The sequence below is a fragment of the Schistocerca gregaria genome, unplaced genomic scaffold, assembly GCF_023897955.1.
Source record: "Schistocerca gregaria isolate iqSchGreg1 unplaced genomic scaffold, iqSchGreg1.2 ptg000066l, whole genome shotgun sequence".
In the NCBI taxonomy this organism is placed as follows: domain Eukaryota; kingdom Metazoa; phylum Arthropoda; class Insecta; order Orthoptera; family Acrididae; genus Schistocerca; species Schistocerca gregaria.
The window spans coordinates 6,110,291-6,132,672 of NW_026061707.1; positions in this window are offsets into that span (position 1 = coordinate 6,110,291).

A 22,382-nucleotide genomic window follows, 5' to 3' on the forward strand; every position below is an offset into this window, starting at 1 on the left:
GTTTGAGACCTTTTCCCATTGTAAAAAGTCCGCATGGTACCTTTTGTATTCAATCCCGATGCAGTTTCTGTGTTTTATCAACACTCTGATGGTGCACAGATTCAGAATGCTTCGAGATGTGGTTCGGAAACTACTACGGGTCTTCCAGGAATCGATCATGTCGTACACAGTTTGAGACATTAATCCCATGGAGGAAAGTCCGCATAGTTCCTGTTGTATTCAATCCCGATGCAATTTCTGCGTTTCACCATCACTCTGAAGGCCCACAGATTACAGAAGGCCTCCAGATGTGCCTTTTAAACTACTACTTTGCTTCCAGGAATCGATCAAATCGTATACAGTTTGAGACATTACTCTCATGGAGAAAAGTACACATGGTTTCTGTTGTATTCAATCCCGATCAAATTTCTGTGTTTCATCAAAACTGTGAAGGTCCACAGATTACAGAATGCCTCCAGATGTGCTTCGGATATTACTACTGGTCTCCCAGGAAACGATCAAAGCGTAGGAAATTTTAGACATTACTCCCACGGAGAAAAGTCCGCATGGTGCCTGTTTTATTCAATCCCGATGCAATTTCTGTGTTTCATCAACTCTTAAAAGTTCCACAGATTACAGAATGCCTCCAGATGTGATTCGGAAACTACTACTGGTCTTCCAGGGAACGATCAAAGCGTAGACAGTTTGAGACTACTCCCATGGAGAAAAGTCCGCATGGTGGCTGTTGTATTCAATCCGGATGCAATTACTGCGTTTCATCAACACTCTGAAGGTCCAAAGATTACAGAATGCCTCCAGATGTGCGTCAAAAACTACTACTGGTCGTCCTGGGAACGATCAAAGCGTAGTCAGTTTAAGGCATTACTCCCATGGAGAAAGGTCCGCATGGTGCCTGTTGTATTCAATCCCGATGCAATTTCTGTGTTTCATCAACACTCTGATGGTGCACATATTCAGAATGCTTCCAGATGTGGTTCGGAAACTACTACTGGTCTTCCAGGACTCGATCAATCGTACACAGTTTGTGACATTACTCCCATGGAGAAAAGTCCGCATGGTTCTTGTTGTATTAAATCCCGATGCAATTTCTGCGTTTCACCATCACTCTGAAGGCCCAAAGATTACAGAATGCCTTAAGATGTGCCTTTTAAACTACTACTTTGCTTCCAGGAATCGATCAAATCATATGCAGTTTGAGACATTACTCTCATGGAGAAAAGTATGCATGGTTCCTGTTGTATTCAATCCCGATCAAATTTCTGTGTTTCATCAAAACTGTGAAGGTCCACAGATTACGGAATGCCTCCAGAAGTGCTTCGGAAACTACTACTGTCCTTCCAGGGAATGATCAAAGCGTAGACAGTTTCAGACATTACTCCCATGGAGAAAAGTCCGCTCGGTGCCTGTTGTATTGAATCCCGATGCAATTCCTGTGTTTCATCAACACTCTGAAGGCCCACAGATTACAGAATGCCTCCAGATGTGCATCGGATATTACTACTGGTCTCCCAGGAAACGATCAAAGCGTAGACAATTTTAGACATTACTCCCATTGAGAAAAGTCCGCATGGTGCCTGTTTTATTCAATCCCGATGCAATTTCTGTGTATCATCAACACTCAGAAGGCAGATTACATAATGCCTCCAGATGTGCCTTATAAACTACTACTGGTCTTCCAGGGAACGATCAAAGCTTAGTCTGGTTGAGACACTACTCCCATGGAGAAAAGACTGCATGGTGCATGTTGTATTAAATCCCGAGCAAATTCTGTGTTTCATCAACACTCTGAAGGTCCTCAGATTACGGAATGCCTCCAGATGTGCTTCGGAAGCTACTACTGGTCTTCGAGGAATCGATCAAAATTCATAGACAGTTTGAGACATTTCTAGCATGGAGTAAGGCACTCATGGTGGCTGTTCTATTTAATCCCGATGCAATTCCTGTGTTTCATCAACACTCTGAAGGTCCATAGATTACAGATTGCCTCCAGATGTGATTCTGAATCTACTTCTGGTCTACCAGGAATCGATCAAAACGTAGACAGTTCGAGACATTACTCCCATGGAGAAAGGACCGCATGGTGCATGTTGTATTAAATCCCGATGCAATTTCTGTGTTCCATCAACACTCTGAACGTAAAGAGATTACAGAATGCCTCCAGATGTGCTTCGGAAACTGTTACTGGTCTTCCAGTTAACGATCAAAGCGTAGACAGTTTGAGACATTAATCTCAATGAGAAAATTCCGCATGGTGCCTGTTCTACTCAATTCCGATGCAATTTCTGTGTTTATGAATACTCTGATGGTTTACAGATTACAGAATGCCTCCTAATGTGCTTCGAAAACTACTACTGGTCTTCCAGGGAACGATCAAAGCGTAGACAGTTTGAGACATTACTCCAATGGAGAAAACTCCGCTTGGTGCCTGTTGTATTCAATCCCGTTGGAATTTCTGTGTTTCATCAACAATCTGAAGGTGCACGGATTACAGAATGCCTCCAAATGTGACTTGGAAACTACTACTGGTCTTCCAGGGAGCGATCAAAGCGAAGACTGTTTGTGACATTACTCCCATATAGGAATGACCGCATGGTGATTGTTGTATTCAATCCTGATGCAATTTGTGTGTTTCATCAACACTCTGAAGGTCAACAGATTACAGAATGACTCCAGATGTGCTTCGGAATCTTTAACTGGTCTTCCAGTTAACGATCAAAGCGAAGACAGTTTTAGACATTACCCTCATTGAGAAAAGTCCGCAAGGTGACTGTTCTATTTAATCCTGATGCAATTTCTGTGTTTATGAACACTCTGATGGTCCACAGATTACAGAATGCTTCCTGATGTGCTTCGGAAACTACTAATGGTCTTCGAGGGAACGATCAATTCGTAGACAATTTGAGAAATTACTATCATGGAGAAAAGTCCACATGGTGCCTCTTGTATTCAATCCCGATGCTATCTCTGTGTTTCATCAACACTCTGAAGGTCAAAAGATTACAGAATGCCTCCAGATCTGCTTCGGAAACTACTACTGGTCTTCCAGGGAACGGCCAAATAGTAGACAGTTTGAGACATTACTACCATGGAGAAAAGTCTGCATGGTGCTTGTTTTATTCAATCCCGATGAAATGACTGTGTTTCATCAACACCTTGAAGGTCCAAAGATTACAGAAAGCCTCCAGATGTGCTTCAAAAACTACTACTGGTCTCCCAGAATTACATCAAAGCGTAGACATTTTGATACATTACGCCTATGGACAAGAGTCCGCATGGAGCATGTTGTATTGAATCCCGATGCAATTCCTGTGTTTCATCAACACTCTGAAGGTGCACGGATTACAGAATGACTCCAGATTTTCTTCGCAAGCTACTACTGGTCTTCCAGGAATCGATCAAATCATACGCAGTGTGAGATATTACTCCCATGGAGAAAATTCCGCATGGTTCCTGTTGTATTCAATCCCGATGCAATTTCTGCATTTCACCAACACTCTGAAGGCCCACAGATTACATCATGCCTCCAGATGTGCCTTTTAGACTACTTCTGGTCTTCCAGGAAAAGATCAAATCGTACACAGTTTCAGACATTACTCATATGGAGAAAAGTTCGCATCGTGCCTGTTCTATTCAATCCCGATACAATTTCTGTGTTTCATCAACACTCTGAAGATGCACAGATTCAGAATGCTTCGAGATGTGGTTCGGAAACTACTACTGGTCTTCCAGGAATCGATCAAATCGTACACAGTTTGAGACATAACTCGCATTGAGAAAAGTCCGCATGGTTCCTGTTGTATTCAATCCCGATGCAATTTCTGCCTTTCACCGTCACTCTAAAGGCTCACAGAATGCAGAATGCCTCCAGATGTGCCTTTTAAACCACTACTGGTCTTCCAGGATCGATCAAGTCGTACACAGTATGAGACATTACTCTCATGGAGAAAAGTACGCATGGTACCTGTTGTATACAATAATGATCCCATTTCTGTAATTCATCAACACTGTGAAGTTCCACAGATTACATAATGCCTCCAGATGTGCTTCGGAAATTACTACTGGTCTGTTGGGGAACGATCAAAGCGTAGAAAGTTTGAGACATTACTCTCAAGCTAAAAAGTCCGCATGGTGTTTGTTTTATTAAATCCCGATGCAATTTCTGTATTTAATTATCATTCTGAAGGTCCACAGATTACAGAATGCCTCCAGATGTGCTTCGGAAACAACTGCTGCCCTTCCAGGGTACGATGAAACTGTATACAGTTTGAGACATTACTCCCAAGGAGAAAAATCCGCATGGTGCCTGTTTTATTCAATCCCGATGCAATTTCTGTGTTTCATCAACACTCTGAAGTCCACAGACTACAGAATGCCTCCAGATATGCTGGTAAACTACTACTGGTCTTCGAGGAATCGATCAAAATTCGTAGACTGTTTGAGACATCTCTCCCATGGACAAAGATCATCATCGTATCTGTTGTATTTAATCCCGATGCAATTCCTGAGTTTCATCTAAACCCTGCAGGTTCATAGATTACAGAACGCCTCCAGATGTGCTTCGGATATTACTACTGGTCTTCCAGGAAACGATCAAAACGTAGACAGTTTGAGACATTACTCCCATGGAGAAAAGCCTGCATGGTGATTGTTTTATTCAATCACGATGCATTTTCTGTGTTTCATCAACACTCTGAAGGCAGAAAGATTACAGAATGCCTCCAGATGTGCCTTATAAACTACTACTGGTCTTCCAGGGAACGATCAAAGCGTAGTCTGTTTGAGACAATATTCCCATGGAGATAAGGTCGCATGGTGCATGTTGTATTCAATCCCGATGCAATTTCTGAGTTTCATCAACACTCTGAATGTCCTCAGATTACGGAATGCCTACAGATGTGCTTCAGAAACTACTACTGGTCTTCAAGGCAACGATCAAATCGTAGACAGTTTGAGACATTACTAACATGGAGAAAAATCTGCATGGTGCCTGTTGTATTCAATCCCGATGCAATTTCTGTGTTCCATCAAAACTCTGAACGTAAACAGATTACAGAATGCCTCCAGGTGTGCTTCGGAAACTGTTACTGGTCTTCCAGTTAACTATCAAAGCGTAGACAGTTTGAGACATTACTCTCAATGAGAAAAGTCGGCATGGTGCCTGTTCTACTCATTTCCGATGCAATTTCTGTGTTTATGAACACTCTGAAAGTCCACATATTACATAATGCCTCCAGATGTGCTTCGAAAACTACTGCTGGTCTTCCAGGGTACGATCAAAGCGTAGGCAGTTTGAGACGTTACTCCAATGGAGGAAACTCCGCATGGTGCCTGTTGTATTCAATCCCGATGCAATTTTCGTGTTTCATCAACACTCTGAAGGTACACAGATTACAGAATGCCTCCAGATGTGACTTGGAGACTACTACTGGGCTTCTAGGGAACGATCAAAGCGTAGACTGTTTGTGGCATTACTCCCATATAGGAAAGACCGCATGGTGACTGTTGTATTCAATCCTGATGCAATTTCTGTGTTTCATCTACACTCTGAAGGTCAACAGATTACAAAATCCCTCCAATTATGCTACGGAAACTGTTACTGGCCTTCCAGTTAACGATCAAAGCGAAGACTATTTTAGACATTACTCTCATAGAGAAAAGTCCGCATGGTGCCTGTTCTATTCAATCCCGAAGCAATTTCTGTGTTTATGAACACTCTGAAGGTCCACAGATTACAGAATGCCTCCTGATTTGCTTCGGAATCTACTAATGGTCTTCGGGGGAACGATCAAAACGTAGACTGTTTGAGACATTACTATCATGAAGAAAAGTGCGCATGGTACCTCTTGTAATCCATCCCGATGCAATTTCTGTGTATCATCAACACTCTGCAGGTCCACAGAATACAGAATGCCTCCAGATGTGCTTCGAAAACTACTACTGGTCTTCCAGGTAACGATCAAAACATAGCCACTTTCAGACATTACTCCTATGGAGACATGTACGCATGGTGCCTGTTGTATTCAATCCCAATCCTATTTCTGTGTTTCATCAACACTGTGAAGGTCCACAGAATACAGAATGCCTCCAGATGTGCTTCGCAAACTACTACTGGTCTTCTAGGGAACGATCAAATGGTAGACTGTTTGAGACATTACTCTCATGGAGACAAGTCCGCATGGTGCCTGTTGTAATCCATCCCGATAAGCTTTATGTGTTTCATCTACACTCTGAAGTTCCAAAGATTACAGAATGCTCAAAGGTGCATGTTGAATTTAATCCCTATGCAATTTCTGTGTTTCATCAACACTCTGAAGGTCTACAGATTACGGAATGCCTTCAGATGTGCTTCAGAAACTCGTACTGGTCTTCCAGGGAACGATCAATGCGTAGACAGTATGAGACATTACTCCCATGGATAAATGTTCGCATGGTGCCTTTTGCATTCAATCCCGATGCAATTCTGTGTTTCAACAACACTCTGAAGGTCTACAGATTACAGAACGCATCCAGATGTGCTTCGCAAACTACTTGTGGCCTTCCAGGGAAAGATCAAAGCGTAGAGAGTTTGAGACATTACTCCCTGTGAGAAAAGTCCGCATGGTGCATGTTGTATTCAATCCCGATGTAATTTCTGTGTTTCATCAACACCCTGAAGGTCCACAGATTACAGAATGCCTCCAGATGTGCTTCGGAAACTGCTACTTATCTTGGAGGAATGGATCAAATCGAGCACACTTTGAGTCATTACTCCCATAGAGAAAAGTCCGCATGTTGCCTGTTGTATTGAATCCCCATGCAATTTTTGTGTTTTATCAACACTCTCAAGATCCACAAATTACAGAATGACTCAGGACGTGCTTCGGAAACTACTACTGGTCTTCGAGGAATCGATCAAATTTCGTAGACAGTTTGAGACATTATCCCGTGGAGAAAAGTCCGCATGGTGCCTGTTGTATTCAATCCCGATGCAATTTCTGTGTTTCTCTAACATTCTGAAGGTCCACAGATTACAGAATGCCTCCAGATGTGCCTTGAAAACTACTACTTGTCTTCCAGGGAACGATCAAAGCGTAGAGAGTTTGAGACATTACTCCCATGGGGAAAAGTCCACGTGGTGCCTGTTTTATTCAATCCCGATGCCATCTCTGTGTTTCATCAACACTCTGAAGGTGCATAGATTACAGAAAGTCTCCAGATGTGGTTCGGACTGTACTACTGGTCTTCCAGGAATCGATCAAATCGTACACAGTTTGAGACATAACTATCATGGAGAAAAGTACGCATGGAGCCTGTTGTATTCAATCTCGATGCAATTTCTGCGTTTTATTAATACTCTGAAGGTCCACAGGTTACAGAATACCTCCAGATGTGCTTCGGAAATTACTACTGGTCTTCCAATGAACGATCAAAGCGTAGACAGTTGGAGACATTACTCCCATGGAGAAATGTCCATTTGATGCTTGTTGTATTCAATCCCGATGCAATTTCTGTGTTCCATCAACACTCTGAATGTAAACAGATTACAGAATGCCTTCAGATGTGCTTCAGAAACTCCTACTGGTCTTCCAGGGAACGATCAATGGGTAGACAGTATGAGACATTACTCCCGTGTATAAATGTTCGCATGGTGCCTTTTGTATTCAATCCCGATGCGATTCTGTGTTTCAACAACACTCTGAAGGTCTACAGATTACAGAATGCATCCAGATGTGCTTCGCAAACTACTTGTGGCCTTCCAGGGAAAGATCAAAGCGTAGAGAGTTTGAGACATTACTCCCATGGAGAAAAGTCCCCATGGTGCATGTTGTATTCAATCCCGATGTAATTTCTGTGTTTCAGCAACACCCTGAAGGTCCACATATTACAGAATGCCTCCATATGTTCCTTGGAAACTACTACTTGTCTTCAAGGAACGATCAAAGCGTAGAGAATTTTAGACATTACTCGCATGGAGAAAAGTCCGCATGATGCCTGTTGTAATAAATGCCGAAGCAGTCTCTGTGTTTCATCAACACTCAAGGTCCACAGATTACAGAATGCCTCCAGATGTGATTCGAAAACTACTATTGGTCTTCCAGGGAACGATCAAACCATAGACAGTTGATACATTACTCACATAGAAAAAAGCAAGGTGCCTGTAGTATTCATCCCGATGCAATTTCTATGTTTCATCAACACTCGGAAGGTCCACAGATTACAGAATGCCTCCAGATGTGCTTCGGAAACTGCTACTTATCTTGGAGGAATGGATCAAATCGAGCACACTTTGAGACATTACTCCCATGGAGAAAAGTCCGCAGGGTGCCTCTTCTAGTCAATCCCGATAGAATTTCTGTGATTCATGAACACTCTGAAGGTCCACAGATTACAGAATGCATCCAGGTGTGCTTCAAAAACTACTACTGGTCTCCCAGAAGTTGATCAAAGCGTAGACAGTTTGAGACATTACGCCTATGGAGAAAGGTCCGCATGGAGCCTGTTGTAATCCATCCCGATGAGCTTTATGTGTTTCATCTACACTCTGAAGTTCCAAAGATTACAGAATGCTCAAAGGTGCATGTTGTATTTAATCCCTATGCAATTTCTGTGTTTCATCAACACTCTGAAGGTCTACAGATTACGGAATGCCTTCAGATGTGCTTCAGAAACTCGTACTGGTCTTCCAGGGAACGATCAATGCGTAGACAGTATGAGACATTACTCCCATGGATAAATGTTCGCATGGTGCCTTTTGCATTCAATCCCGATGCAATTCTGTGTTTCAACAACACTCTGAAGGTCTACAGATTACAGAATGCATCCAGATGTGCTTCGCAAACTACTTGTGGCCTTCCAGGGAAAGATCAAAGCGTAGAGAGTTTGAGACATTACTCCCTGTGAGAAAAGTCCGCATGGTGCCTGTTGTATTCAATCCCGATGTAATTTCTGTGTTTCATCAACACCCTGAAGGTCCACATATTACAGAATGCCTCCATATGTGCCTTGGAAACTACTACTTGTCTTCAAAGGAACGCTCAAAGCGTAGAGAATTTGAGACATTACTAGCATGGAGAAAAGTCCACATGATGCCCGTTGTAATAAATGCCGAAGCAATCTGTGTTTCATCAACACTCAAGGTCCACAGATTACAGAATGCCTCCAGATGTGATTCGAAAACTACTATTGGTCTTCCAGGGAACGATCAAACCGTACACAGTTGAGACATTACTCACATAGAAAAAAGTCAGCAAGGTGCCTGTTGTATTCATCCCGATGCAATTTCTATGTTTCATCAACACTCGGAAGGTCCACAGATTACAGAATGCCTCCAGATGTGTTTCGGAAACTGCTACTTATCTTGGAGGAATGGATCAAATCGAGCACACTTTGAGTCATTACTCCCATGGAGAAAAGTCCGCATGTTGCCTGTTGTATTGAATCCCCATGCAATTTTTGTGTTTTATCAACACTCTTAAGATCCACAAATTACAGAATGACTCAGGACGTGCTTCGGAAACTACTACTGGTCTTCGAGGAATCGATCAAATTTCGTAGACAGTTTGAGACATTATCCCGTGGAGAAAAGTCCGCATGGTGCCTGTTGTATTCAATCCCGATGCAATTTCTGTGTTTCTTTAACATTCTGAAGGTCCACAGATTACAGAATGCCTCCAGATGTGCCTTGAAAACTACTACTTGTCTTCCAGGGAACGATCAAAGCGTAGAGAGTTTGAGACATTACTCCCATGGGGAAAAGTCCACGTGGTGCCTGTTTTATTCAATCCCGATGCCATCTCTGTGTTTCATCAACACTCTGAAGGTGCATAGATTACAGAATGTCTCCAGATGTGGTTCGGACTGTACTACTGGTCTTCCAGGAATCGATCAAATCGTACACAGTTTGAGACATAACTATCATGGAGAAAAGTACGCATGGAGCCTGTTGTATTCAATCTCGATGCAATTTCTGCGTTTTATTAATACTCTGAAGGTCCACAGGTTACAGAATACCTCCAGATGTGCTTCGGAAATTACTACTGGTCTTCCAATGAACGATCAAAGCGTAGACAGTTGGAGACATTACTCCCATGGAGAAATGTCCATTTGATGCTTGTTGTATTCAATCCCGATGCAATTTCTGTGTTCCATCAACACTCTGAATGTAAACAGATTACAGAATGCCTTCAGATGTGCTTCAGAAACTCCTACTGGTCTTCCAGGGAACGATCAATGGGTAGACAGTATGAGACATTACTCCCGTGTATAAATGTTCGCATGGTGCCTTTTGTATTCAATCCCGATGCAATTCTGTGTTTCAACAACACTCTGAAGGTCTACAGATTACAGAATGCATCCAGATGTGCTTCGCAAACTACTTGTGGCCTTCCAGGGAAAGATCAAAGCGTAGAGAGGTTGAGACATTACTCCCATGGAGAAAAGTCCCCATGGTGCATGTTGTATTCAATCCCGATGTAATTTCTGTGTTTCAGCAACACCCTGAAGGTCCACATATTACAGAATGCCTCCATATGTTCCTTGGAAACTACTACTTGTCTTCAAGGAACGATCAAAGCGTAGAGAATTTTAGACATTACTCGCATGGAGAAAAGTCCGCATGATGCCTGTTGTAATAAATGCCGAAGCAGTCTCTGTGTTTCATCAACACTCAAGGTCCACAGATTACAGAATGCCTCCAGATGTGATTCGAAAACTACTATTGGTCTTCCAGGGAACGATCAAACCGTAGACAGTTGATACATTACTCACATAGAAAAAAGCAAGGTGCCTGTAGTATTCATCCCGATACAATTTCTATGTTTCATCAACACTCGGAAGGTCCACAGATTACAGAATGCCTCCAGATGTGCTTCGGAAACTGCTACTTATCTTGGAGGAATGGATCAAATCGAGCACACTTTGAGACATTACTCCCATGGAGAAAAGTCCGCAGGGTGCCTCTTCTAGTCAATCCCGATAGAATTTCTGTGATTCATGAACACTCTGAAGGTCCACAGATTACAGAATGCATCCAGATGTGCTTCAAAAACTACTACTGGTCTCCCAGAAGTTGATCAAAGCGTAGACAGTTTGAGACATTACGCCTATGGAGAAAGGTCCGCATGGAGCCTGTTGTAATCAATCCCGATGCAATTTCTGTGTTTCATCAACACTCTGAAGGTGCATAGATTACAGAATGTCTCCAGATGTGGTTCGGAATGTACTACTGGTCTTCCAGGAATCGATCAAATCGTACACAGTTTGAGACATTACTATCATGGAGAAAAGTACGCATGGAGCCTGTTGTATTCAATCTCGATGCAATTTCTGCGTTTAATCAACACTCTAAATGTCCACAGATTACAGAAAGTCTCCAGATGTGCTTCGGAAATTACTACTGGTCTTCTAATGAACGATCAAAGCGTAGACAGTTGGAGACATTACTCCCATGTAGATAAGTCCGCATGGTGCCTGTTGTATTCAATCCCGATGCAATTTCTGTGTTCCATCAACACTCTGAATGTATACAGATTACAGAATGCCTCCAGATGTGCTTCGCAAACTACTACTGCTCCTCCAGGGAACGATCAAAGCGTATACAGTTTGAGACATTACTCCCACGTAGTAAAGTCCGCATGGTGCCTCTTCTAGACAATCCCGATGCAATTTCTGTGTCATGAACACTCTGAAGGTCCACAGATTTCAGAATGCCTCCAGATGTGCTTCGGAAACTACTACCGATCTCCCAGGGAGTGATCAAAGCGTAGACAGTTTGAGACTTTAATATCATGGAGAAAAGTCCTCATGGTGCCTGTTGTATTCAATCCCGATTCAATTTCTGTGTTTCATCAACACTGTGAAGTTCGACAAAACACAGAATGCCTACAGATGTGCTTCGGAAACTACTACTGGTCTTCCAGGGAACGATCAAAGCGTAGACAGTTTGAGACATAACTCCCAAGTAGTAAAGACCGCATGGTGCCTCTTCTAGTCAATCGCGATGCAATTTCTGTGTTTCATGTGCACTCTGAAGGTCCACAGGTTACAGAACGCCTCCAGATGTGTTTCGGAAACTACTACTGGTCTCCCAGGGAACGATCAAAGCGTATACAGTTTGAGACATTACTCCCATGTAGTAAAGTCCGCATGGTGCCTCTTCTAGTCAATCCCGATGCAATTTCTGTGTTTCATGAACATTCTGAAGGTCCACAGATTACAGAATGCATCCAGATGTGCTTCAAAAACTACTACTGGTCTCCTAGAAGTTGATCAAAGCGTAGACAGTTTGAGACATTACGCCTATGGAGAAAAGTCCGCATGGAGCATGTAGTAATCAATCCCGATGCAATTTCTGTGTTTCATCAACACTCGGAAGGTGCATGGATTACAGAAAGTCTCCAGATGTGGTTGGAATGTACTACTGGTCTTCCCGGAATCGATCAAATCGTACACAGTTTGAGCCATTACTATCATGGAGAAAAGTACGCATGGAGCCTGTTGTATTCAATCTCGATGCAATTTCTGCGTTTCATCAACACTCTGAAGGTCCACAGATTACAGAATACCTCGAGATGTGCTTCGTAAATTACTACTGGTCTTCCAAAGAACGATCAAAGCGTAGACAGTTGGAGACATTACTCCCATGGAGAAAAGTCCGCATGGTGCTTGTTTTATTCAATCCCGATGCAATTTCTGTGTTCCATAAACACTCTGAATGTATACAGATTACAGAATGCCTCCAGATGTGCTTCGCAAACTACTACTTGTCTTCCATTGAACGATCAAAGCGTATACAGTTTGAGACATTACTCCCATGTAGTAAAGTCCGCATGGTGCTTCTTCTAGTCAATCCCGATGCAATTTCTGTGTTTCATGAACACTCTGAAGGTCCACAGATTACAGAATGCCTCCAGATTTGTTTCGGAAACTACTACTGGTCTCCCAGGGAACGATCAAAGCGTAGACAGTTTGAGACATTAATATCATGGAGAAAAGTCCTCATGGTGCCTGTTGTATTCAATCCCGATTCAATTTCTGTGTTTCATCAACACTGTGAATTTCCACAAAGAACAGAATGCCTACAGATGTGCTACGGAAACTACTACTGGTCTTCCAGGGAACGATCAAAGCGTAGACAGTTTGAGACATTAATATCATTGAGAAAAGTCCTCATGGTGCCTGTTGTATTCAATCCCGATTGAATTTCTGTGTTTCATCAACACTGTGAAGTTCCACAAAATACAGAATGCCTACAGATGTGCTTCGGAAACTACTACTGGTCTTCCAGGGAACGATCAAAGGGTAGACAGTTTGAGACATTACTCTCATGGAGAAAAATCCGCATGGTGCCTGTTGTAATCCATCCCGATGAGCTTTATGTGTATCATCTACACTCTGAAGTTCCAAACATTACAGAATGCTCCAAGGTGCATGTTGTATTTAATCCCTATGCAATTTCTGTGTTTCATCAACACTCTGAAGGTCTACAGATTACGGAATGCCTTCAGATGTGCTTCAGAAATTCGTACTGGTCTTCCAGGGAACGATCAATGCGTAGACAGTATGACACATTACTCCCATGGATAAATGTTCGCATGGTGCCTTTTGCATTCAATCCCGATGCAATTCTGTGTTTCAACAACACTCTGAAGGTCTACAGATTACAGAATGCATCCAGATGTGCTTCGCAAACTACTTGTGGCCTTCCAGGGAAAGATCAAAGCGTAGAGAGTTTGAGACATTACTCCCTGTGAGAAAACTCCGCATGGTGCATGTTGTATTCAATCCCGATGTAATTTCTGTGTTTCATCAACACCCTGAAGGTCCACATATTACAGAATGCCTCCATATGTGCCTTGGAAACTACTACTTGTCTTCAAAGGAACGATCAAAGCGTAGAGAATTTGAGACATTACTAGCATGGAGAAAAGTCCACATGATGCCTGTTGTAATAAATGCCGAAGCAATCTGTGTTTCATCAACACTCAAGGTCCACAGATTACAGAATGCCTCCAGATGTGATTCGAAAACTACTATTGGTCTTCCAGGGAACGATCAAACCGTACACAGTTGAGACATTACTCACATAGAAAAAAGTCAGCAAGGTGCCTGTAGTATTCATCCCGATGCAATTTCTATGTTTCATCAACACTCGGAAGGTCCACAGATTACAGAATGCCTCCAGATGTGCTTCGGAAACTGCTACTTATCTTGGAGGAATGGATCAAATCGAGCACACTTTGAGTCATTACTCCCATGGAGAAAAGTCCGCATGTTGCCTGTTGTATTGAATCCCCATGCAATTTTTGTGTTTTATCAACACTCTCAAGATCCACAAATTGCAGAATGACTCAGGACGTGCTTCGGAAACTACTACTGGTCTTCGAGGAATCGATCAAATTTCGTAGACAGTTTGAGACATTGTCCCGTGGAGAAAAGTCCGCATGGTGCCTGTTGTATTCAATCCCGATGCAATTTCTGTGTTTCATCAACATTCTGAAGGTCCACAGATTACAGAATGCCTCCAGATGTGCCTTGAAAACTACTACTTGTCTTCCAGGGAACGATCAAAGCGTAGAGAGTTTGAGACATTACTCCCATGGGGAAAAGTCCACATGGTGCCTGTTTTATTCAATCCCGATGCAATCTCTGTGTTTCATCAACACTCTGAAGGTGCATAGATTACAGAAAGTCTCCAGATGTGGTTCGGACTGTACTACTGGTCTTCCAGGAATCGATCAAATCGTACACAGTTTGAGACATAACTATCATGGAGAAAAGTACGCATGGAGCCTTTTGTATTCAATCTCGATGCAATTTCTGCGTTTCATTAATACTCTGAAGGTCCACAGGTTACAGAATACCTCCAGATGTGCTTCGGAAATTACTACTGGTCTTCCAATGAACGATCAAAGCGTAGACAGTTGGAGACATTACTCCCATGGAGAAATGTCCATTTGATGCTTGTTGTATTCAATCCCGATGCAATTTCTGTGTTCCATCAACACTCTGAATGTAAACAGATTACAGAATGCCTCCAGATGTGCTTCGGAAACTACTACTGGTCTCCTAGGGAACGATCAAAGCGTATAAAATTTGAGACATTACTCCCATGTAGTAAAGGCCGCATGGCGCCTCTTCTAGTCAATCCCGATGCAATTTCTGTATTTCATGAACACTCTGAAGGTCCACAGATTACAGAATGCATCGAGATGTGCTTCAAAAACTACTACTGGTCTCCCAGAAGTTCATCAAAGGGTAGACAGTTTGAGACATTACTCTCATGGAAAAAAGTCCGCATGGTGCCTGTTGTAATCCATCCCGATGAGCTTTATGTGTTTCATTTACACTCTGAAGCTCCAAAGATTACAGAATGCTCCAAGGTGCATGTTGTATTTAATCCCGATGCAATTTCTGTGTTTCATCAACACTCTGAAGGTCTACAGATTACGGAATGCCTTCAGATGTGCTTCAGAAACTCCTACTGGTCTTCCAGGGAACGATCAATGGGTAGACAGTATGAGACATTACTCCCGTGTATAAATGTTCGCATGGTGCCTTTTGTATTCAATCCCGATGCAATTCTGTGTTTCAACAACACTCTGAAGGTCTACAGATTACAGAATGCATCCAGATGTGCTTCGCAAACTACTTGTGGCCTTCCAGGGAAAGATCAAAGCGTAGAGAGTTTGAGACATTACTCCCATGGAGAAAAGTCCCCATGGTGCATGTTGTATTCAATCCCGATGTAATTTCTGTGTTTCAGCAACACCCTGAAGGTCCACATATTACAGAATGCCTCCATATGTGCCTTGGAAACTACTACTTGTCTTCAAGGAACGATCAAAGCGTAGAGAATTTTAGACATTACTCGCATGGAGAAAAGTCCGCATGATGCCTGTTGTAATAAATGCCGAAGCAGTCTCTGTGTTTCATCAACACTCAAGGTCCACAGATTACAGAATGCCTCCAGATGTGATTCGAAAACTACTATTGGTCTTCCAGGGAACGATCAAACCGTAGACAGTTGATACATTACTCACATAGAAAAAAGCAAGGTGCCTGTAGTATTCATCCCGATGCAATTTCTATGTTTCATCAACACTCGGAAGGTCCACAGATTACAGAATGCCTCCAGATGTGCTTCGGAAACTGCTACTTATCTTAAAGGAATGGATCAAATCGAGCACACTTTGAGACATTACTCCCATGGAGAAAAGTCCGCATGGTGCCTCTTCTAGTCAATCCCGATGCAATTTCGTGTGTCATGAACACTCTGAAGGTCCACAGATTTCAGAATGCCTCCAGATGTGCTTCGGAAACTACTACTGGTCTCCCAGGGAGTGATCAAAGCGTAGACAGTTAGAGACTTTAATATCATGGAGAAAAGTCCTCATGGTCCCTGTTGTATTCAATCCCGACTCAATTTCTGTGTTTCATCAACACTGTGAAGTTCGACAAAACACAGAATGCCTACAGATGTGCTTCGGAAACTACTACTGGTCTTCCAGGGAACGATCAAAGCGTAGACAGTTTGAGACATTACTCTCATGGAGAAAAGTCCTCATGGTGCCTGTTGTATTCAATCCCGATTCAATTTCTGTGTTTCATCAACACTGTGAATTTCCACAAAGAACAGAATGCCTACAGATGTGCTACGGAAACTACTACTGGTCTTCCAGGGAACGATCAAAGCGTAGACAGTTTGAGACATTAATATCATGGAGAAAAGTCCTCATGGTGCCTGTTGTATTCAATCCCGATTGAATTTCTGTGTTTCATCAACACTGTGAAGTTCCACAAAATACAGAATGCCTACAGATGTGCTTCGGAAACTACTACTGGTCTTCCAGGGAACGATCAAAGGGTAGACAGTTTGAGACATTACTCTCATGGAGAAAAATCCGCATGGTGCCTGTTGTAATCCATCCCGATGAGCTTTATGTGTATCATCTACACTCTGAAGTTCCAAAGATTACAGAATGCTCGAAGGTGCATGTTGTATTTAATCCCGATGCAATTTCTGTGTTTCATCAACACTCTGAAGGTCTACAGATTACGGAATGCCTTGAGATGTGCTTCAGAAACTCCTACTGGTCTTCCAGGGACGATCAATGGGTAGACAGTATGAGACATTACTCCCATGTATAAATGTTCGCATGGTGCATTTTGTATTCAATCGCGATGCAATTCTGTGTTTCAACAACACTCTGAAGGTCTACAGATTACAGAATGCATCCAGATGTGCCTTGAAAACTACTACTTGTCTTCCAGGGAACGATCAAAGCGTAGAGAGTTTGAGACATTACTCCCATGGAGAAAAGTCCGCATGGTGCATGTTGTATTCAATCCCGATGCAATTTCTGTGTTTCATCAACACTCTGAAGGTCCACAGATTACAGAATGCCTCCAGATGTGCCTTGAAAACTACTACTTGTCTTCCAGGGAACGATCAAAACGTAGAGAGTTTGAGACATTACTCCCATGGGGAAAAGTCCACATGGTGCCTTTTTTTATTCAATCCCGATGCAATCTCTGTGTTTCATCAACACTCTGAAGGTGCATAGATTACAGAACGTCTCCAGATGTGGTTCGGAATGTACTACTGGTCTTCCAGGAATCGATCAAATCGTACACAGTTTGAGACATAACTATCATGGAGAAAAGTACGCATGGAGCCTGTTGTATTCAAAATCGATGCTATTTCTGCGTTTCATCAGCACTCTGAAGGTCCACTGATTACAGAATGACTCCTGATGTGGTTCGGAAACTACTACTTATCTTGAAGGAATGGATCAAATCGAACACACTTTGAGACATTACACTCATGGAGACAAGTCCGCATTGTGCCTTTTGTATTCAATCCCGATGCAATTTCTGTGTTTCGTCAACACTCTGAAGGCAGATTACAGAATGCCTCCAGATGTGCCTTATAAACTACTACTGGTCTTCCAGGGAACGATCAAAGCGTATTCTGTTTGAGACATTACTCCCATGGAGAAAAGACCGCATGGTGCATTATGTATTCAATCCCGATGCAATTTATATATTTCATCAACACTCTCAATGTCCATAGATTACAGAATGAGTCAGGTTGTGCTTCGGACACTACTACTGGTCTTCGAGGAATCGATCAAAATTCGTAGACAGTTTGAGACATTTCTCCCATGGAGAAAAGTTTGCATGGTGCCTGTTGTATTCAACCCCAATGCATTTTCTGTGTTTCATCAACACTCTCAAGGTCCACAGATTACAGAATAACTCTGGATGTGCTTCGGAAACAACTACTGGTCTTCGAGGAATCGATTAAATTGTACACAGTTTGAGACATTACTCCCATGGAGAAAAGTCTTCATGGTGCCTGTTCTATTCAATCCCGCCGCAATTTCTGTGTTTCATCAACACCCTGGAGGTCCACAGATTACAGAATGCCTCCAGATTTGCTTCGGAAACTACTACTGTCGTTCCAGGGAATGATGAGAGCGTAGACAGTTTGAGACATTACTCCCATGGAGAAAAGTCCGCATGGTGCCTGTTGTGTCGAATCCCGATGCAATTTCTGTGTTCCATCAACACCCTGAACGTAAACAGAATACGGAATGCCTCCAGATGTGCTTCGGTAACAACTACTGCCCTTCCAGGGATCGATGAAACTGTAGACAGTTTGAGACATTACTCCCGTAGAGAAAAGTATGCATGGTGCATGTTGTATTCAATCCCGATGCAATTTCTGTGTTTCATCAACACTCTGAAGGTCCACAGATCACAGAATGCCTCCAGTCGTGCTTAAAAACTCTTACTGGACTTCGAGGAATCGATCAAAATTCGTAGACAGTTTGGGACATCTCACCCATGGAGAAAGATCATCATGGTATTTGTTTTATTTAATTCCGATGCAATTCCTGTGTTTCATCTACACTCTGAAGGTCCACAGATTACAAAATGCCTCCAGATGTGCTTCGGATATTACTACTGGTCTTCCAGGAAACAATCAAAGCGTAGACAGTTTGAGACATTACTCCCATGGAGAAAAGTCAGCATGGTGCCTGTTTTATTCAATCCCGATGCAATTTCTGTGTTTCGTCAACACTCTGAGGGCAGAATACAGAATACCTCCTGATGTGCCTTATAAACTACTACTGGTTTTCCAGGGAACGGTCAAAGCGTAGACAGTTTGAGACATGACTCCCATGGAGAAAAGTCTGCACGGTGACAGTTGTATTCTTCCCGATGCATTTTCGGTGTTTCATCAACACTCGGAAGGTCCACAGATTACAGAATGGCTCCAGATGTGTTTCCGTAACTACTACTGGTCTTCCAGGAATCGACCAAAGCGTACTCCCATGGAGAGAAGTCCGCACGGTGCCTGTTGTATGCAATCCCGATTGCAATCTCTGTGTTTCATCAACACTCTGAAGGTGCACAGATTACAGAATGCCTCCAGATGTGGTTCGGAAACTACTACTGGTCTACCAGGAATCGATCGAATTGTACACAGTTTGAGACATTATTCCCATGGAGAAAAGCCTGCATTGTGCCTGTTCTATTTAATCCCAATGAAATTTCTGTGTTTCTTGAACACTCTGAGAGTCCAAAGATTACAGAATGCCTCCAGATGTGCTCGTGAACTACTACTGGTCTACCAGGAAGCGATCAAAGCGTAGACTGTTTGAGTCATTACTACCATGGAGACAAGACCGCTTGGTGCCTGTTGTATTCAATCGTGATGCAATTTCTGTGTTTCATCAACACTCTGAAAGACCAAAGATTCCCGAATGCCTCCAGATGTGCCTTTTAAACTACTACTGGTCTGCCAGGAATCGATCAAATCGTACACAATTTGAAACATTACTCTCATGGAGAAAGGAACGCATCGTACCTGTTGTATACAATCCTGATCCAATTTCTGTGTTTCATCAACACTGTGATGGTCCACAGATTACAGAATGCCTCCAGTTGTGCTTCGGAAATTACTACTGGTCTGCTAGGGAAGGATCAATACGTAGACAGTTTGAGACAATACTCCCATGGATAAAGGTCTGCATGGAGCCTGTTGTATTCAATCCCGACGCAATTTCTGTGTTTCATCAACACTCTGGAGGTCCACAGATTACAGAATGCCTCAAGATGTGCTTCGTAAAAAACTACTACTGTCCTTCCAGGGTATGTTCAAAGCGTAGACAGTTTGAGACATTACTCCCATGGAGAGAAGTCCGCATGGTGCCTGTTGTATTTAATCCCGATGCAATTTCTGTGTTCCATCAACACTCTGAAGTTCCACAGATTACAGATTGCCTCCAGATGTGCTTCGGATACTACTACTGGTCTTCCTGGGAACGATCAAAACGTAGTCAGTTTGAGACATTACTCCCATGGACAAAGGTCCGCATGGTGCCTGTTGTATTCAATCCCGTTGCAATTTCTGTGTATCATCAACAGTCTGAAAGTCCACAGATTACCGAATGACTCCAGATGTATCTTGGAAACTACTCATTGTCTTCCAGGAATCGATCAAAGCGTAGACAGTTTTAGACATTACTTCTATGGAGAAAAGTGCGCACGGTGCTAGTTGTATTCTTACCGATGCTTTTTCGGTGTTTCATCAACACTCTGAAGGTCCACAGATTACAGAATGCCTCCAGATGTGTTTCTGAAACTACTACTGATCTTCCAGGAATCGACCAAAGCGTACTGCCATGGAGAGAAGTCCGCATGGTGCCTGTTGTATTCAATCCCGATGCAATCTCTGTGTTTCATCAACACTCTGAAGGTGCACAGATTCAGAATGCCTCCAGATGTGGTTCGGAAACTACTACTGGTGTACCAGGAATCGATCAAATTGTACATAGTTTGAGACATTACTCCCATGGAGAAAAGTCTGCATGTTGCCTCTTCCATTCAATCCCGAAGCAATTTCTGTGTTTCATGAACACTCTGAGAGTCCAAAGATTACAGAATGCCTCCAGATGTGCTTCGTGAACTAGTACTGGTCATCCAGGAAGCGGTCAAAGCGTAGACTGTTTGAGTCATTACTACCATGGAGAAAAGACCGCTTGGTGCCCGTTGTATTCAATCGTGATGCGATTTCTGTGTTTCATCAACACTCTGAAAGACCAAAGATTACAGAGTGCCTCCAGATGTGCTTCAAAAACTCCTACTGATCTCCCAGAAGTCGATAAATGCGTAGATAATTTGAGACATTACGCTTATGGAGAAAAGTCTGCATGGAGCCTGTTGTATTCAATCCCGATGCAATTTCTGTGTTTCATCAACATTGTGAAGGTGCACAGATTCAGAATGCTTCCAGATGTGGTTCGGAAACTACTACTGGTCATCCAGGAATCGATCAAATCGTACACAGTTTGAGACATTACTCCCATGGAGAAAAGTCCGCATGGTTCCTGTTGTATTCAATCCCGATGAAATTTCTGCCTTTCACCAACACTCTGAAGGCCCAAAGATTACAGATTGCCTCCAGATGTGCCTTTTAAACTACTACTGGTCTCCCAGGAATCGATCAAATCGTACACAGTTTGAAACAATACTCTCATGGAGAAAAGTTCACATGGTACCTGTTGTATTCAATCCTGTTCCAATTTCTGTGTTTCATCAACACTCTGATTGTCCACAGATTACAGAATGCCTCCAGATGTGCTTCGGAAATTACTACTGGTCTGCTAGGGAAGGATCAAAACGTAGACAGTTGTAGACATTACTCCCATGGATAAAAGTCTGCATGGAGCCTGTTCTATTCAATCCCGCCGCAATTTCTGTGTTTCATCAACACCCTGAAGGTCCACAGATTACATAATGCCTCCAGATATGATTCGGAAACTACTACTAGTCTTCCAGGGAACGATCAAAGCGTGGACATTTGAGACAATACTCCCATGGAAAAAAGTCTGCAAGGTGCCAGTTGTATTCAATCACGAGGCAATTTCTGTGTTTCATCAACACTCTGAAGGTCCACAGATTATAGAATGCTTCCAGATGTGCCTCGGAAACTACTACCGTACTTCCAAGTTACGCTGAAAGCGTAGACAGTTTGAGACATTGATCCCATGGAGAAAAGTCCGCATGTTGCCCGTTATATTCAATCCCCATGCAATTTCTGTGTTTTATCAACACTCTCAAGGTCCACAGGTTACAGAATGACTCTGGATGTGCCTAGGAAACAACTACTGGTCTTCGAGGAATCAATCTAATTTCGTAGACAGTTTGAGACCTTTTCCCATTGAGAAAAGTCCGCATGGTACCTTTTGTATTCAATCCAGATGCAATTTCTGTGTTTCACCAACTCTTAAAAGTTCCACAGATTACAGAATGCCTCCAGATGTGCTTCGGAAACTACTACTGGTCTTCCAGGGAACGATGAAAGCGTAGACAGTTTCAGACTACTCCCATGG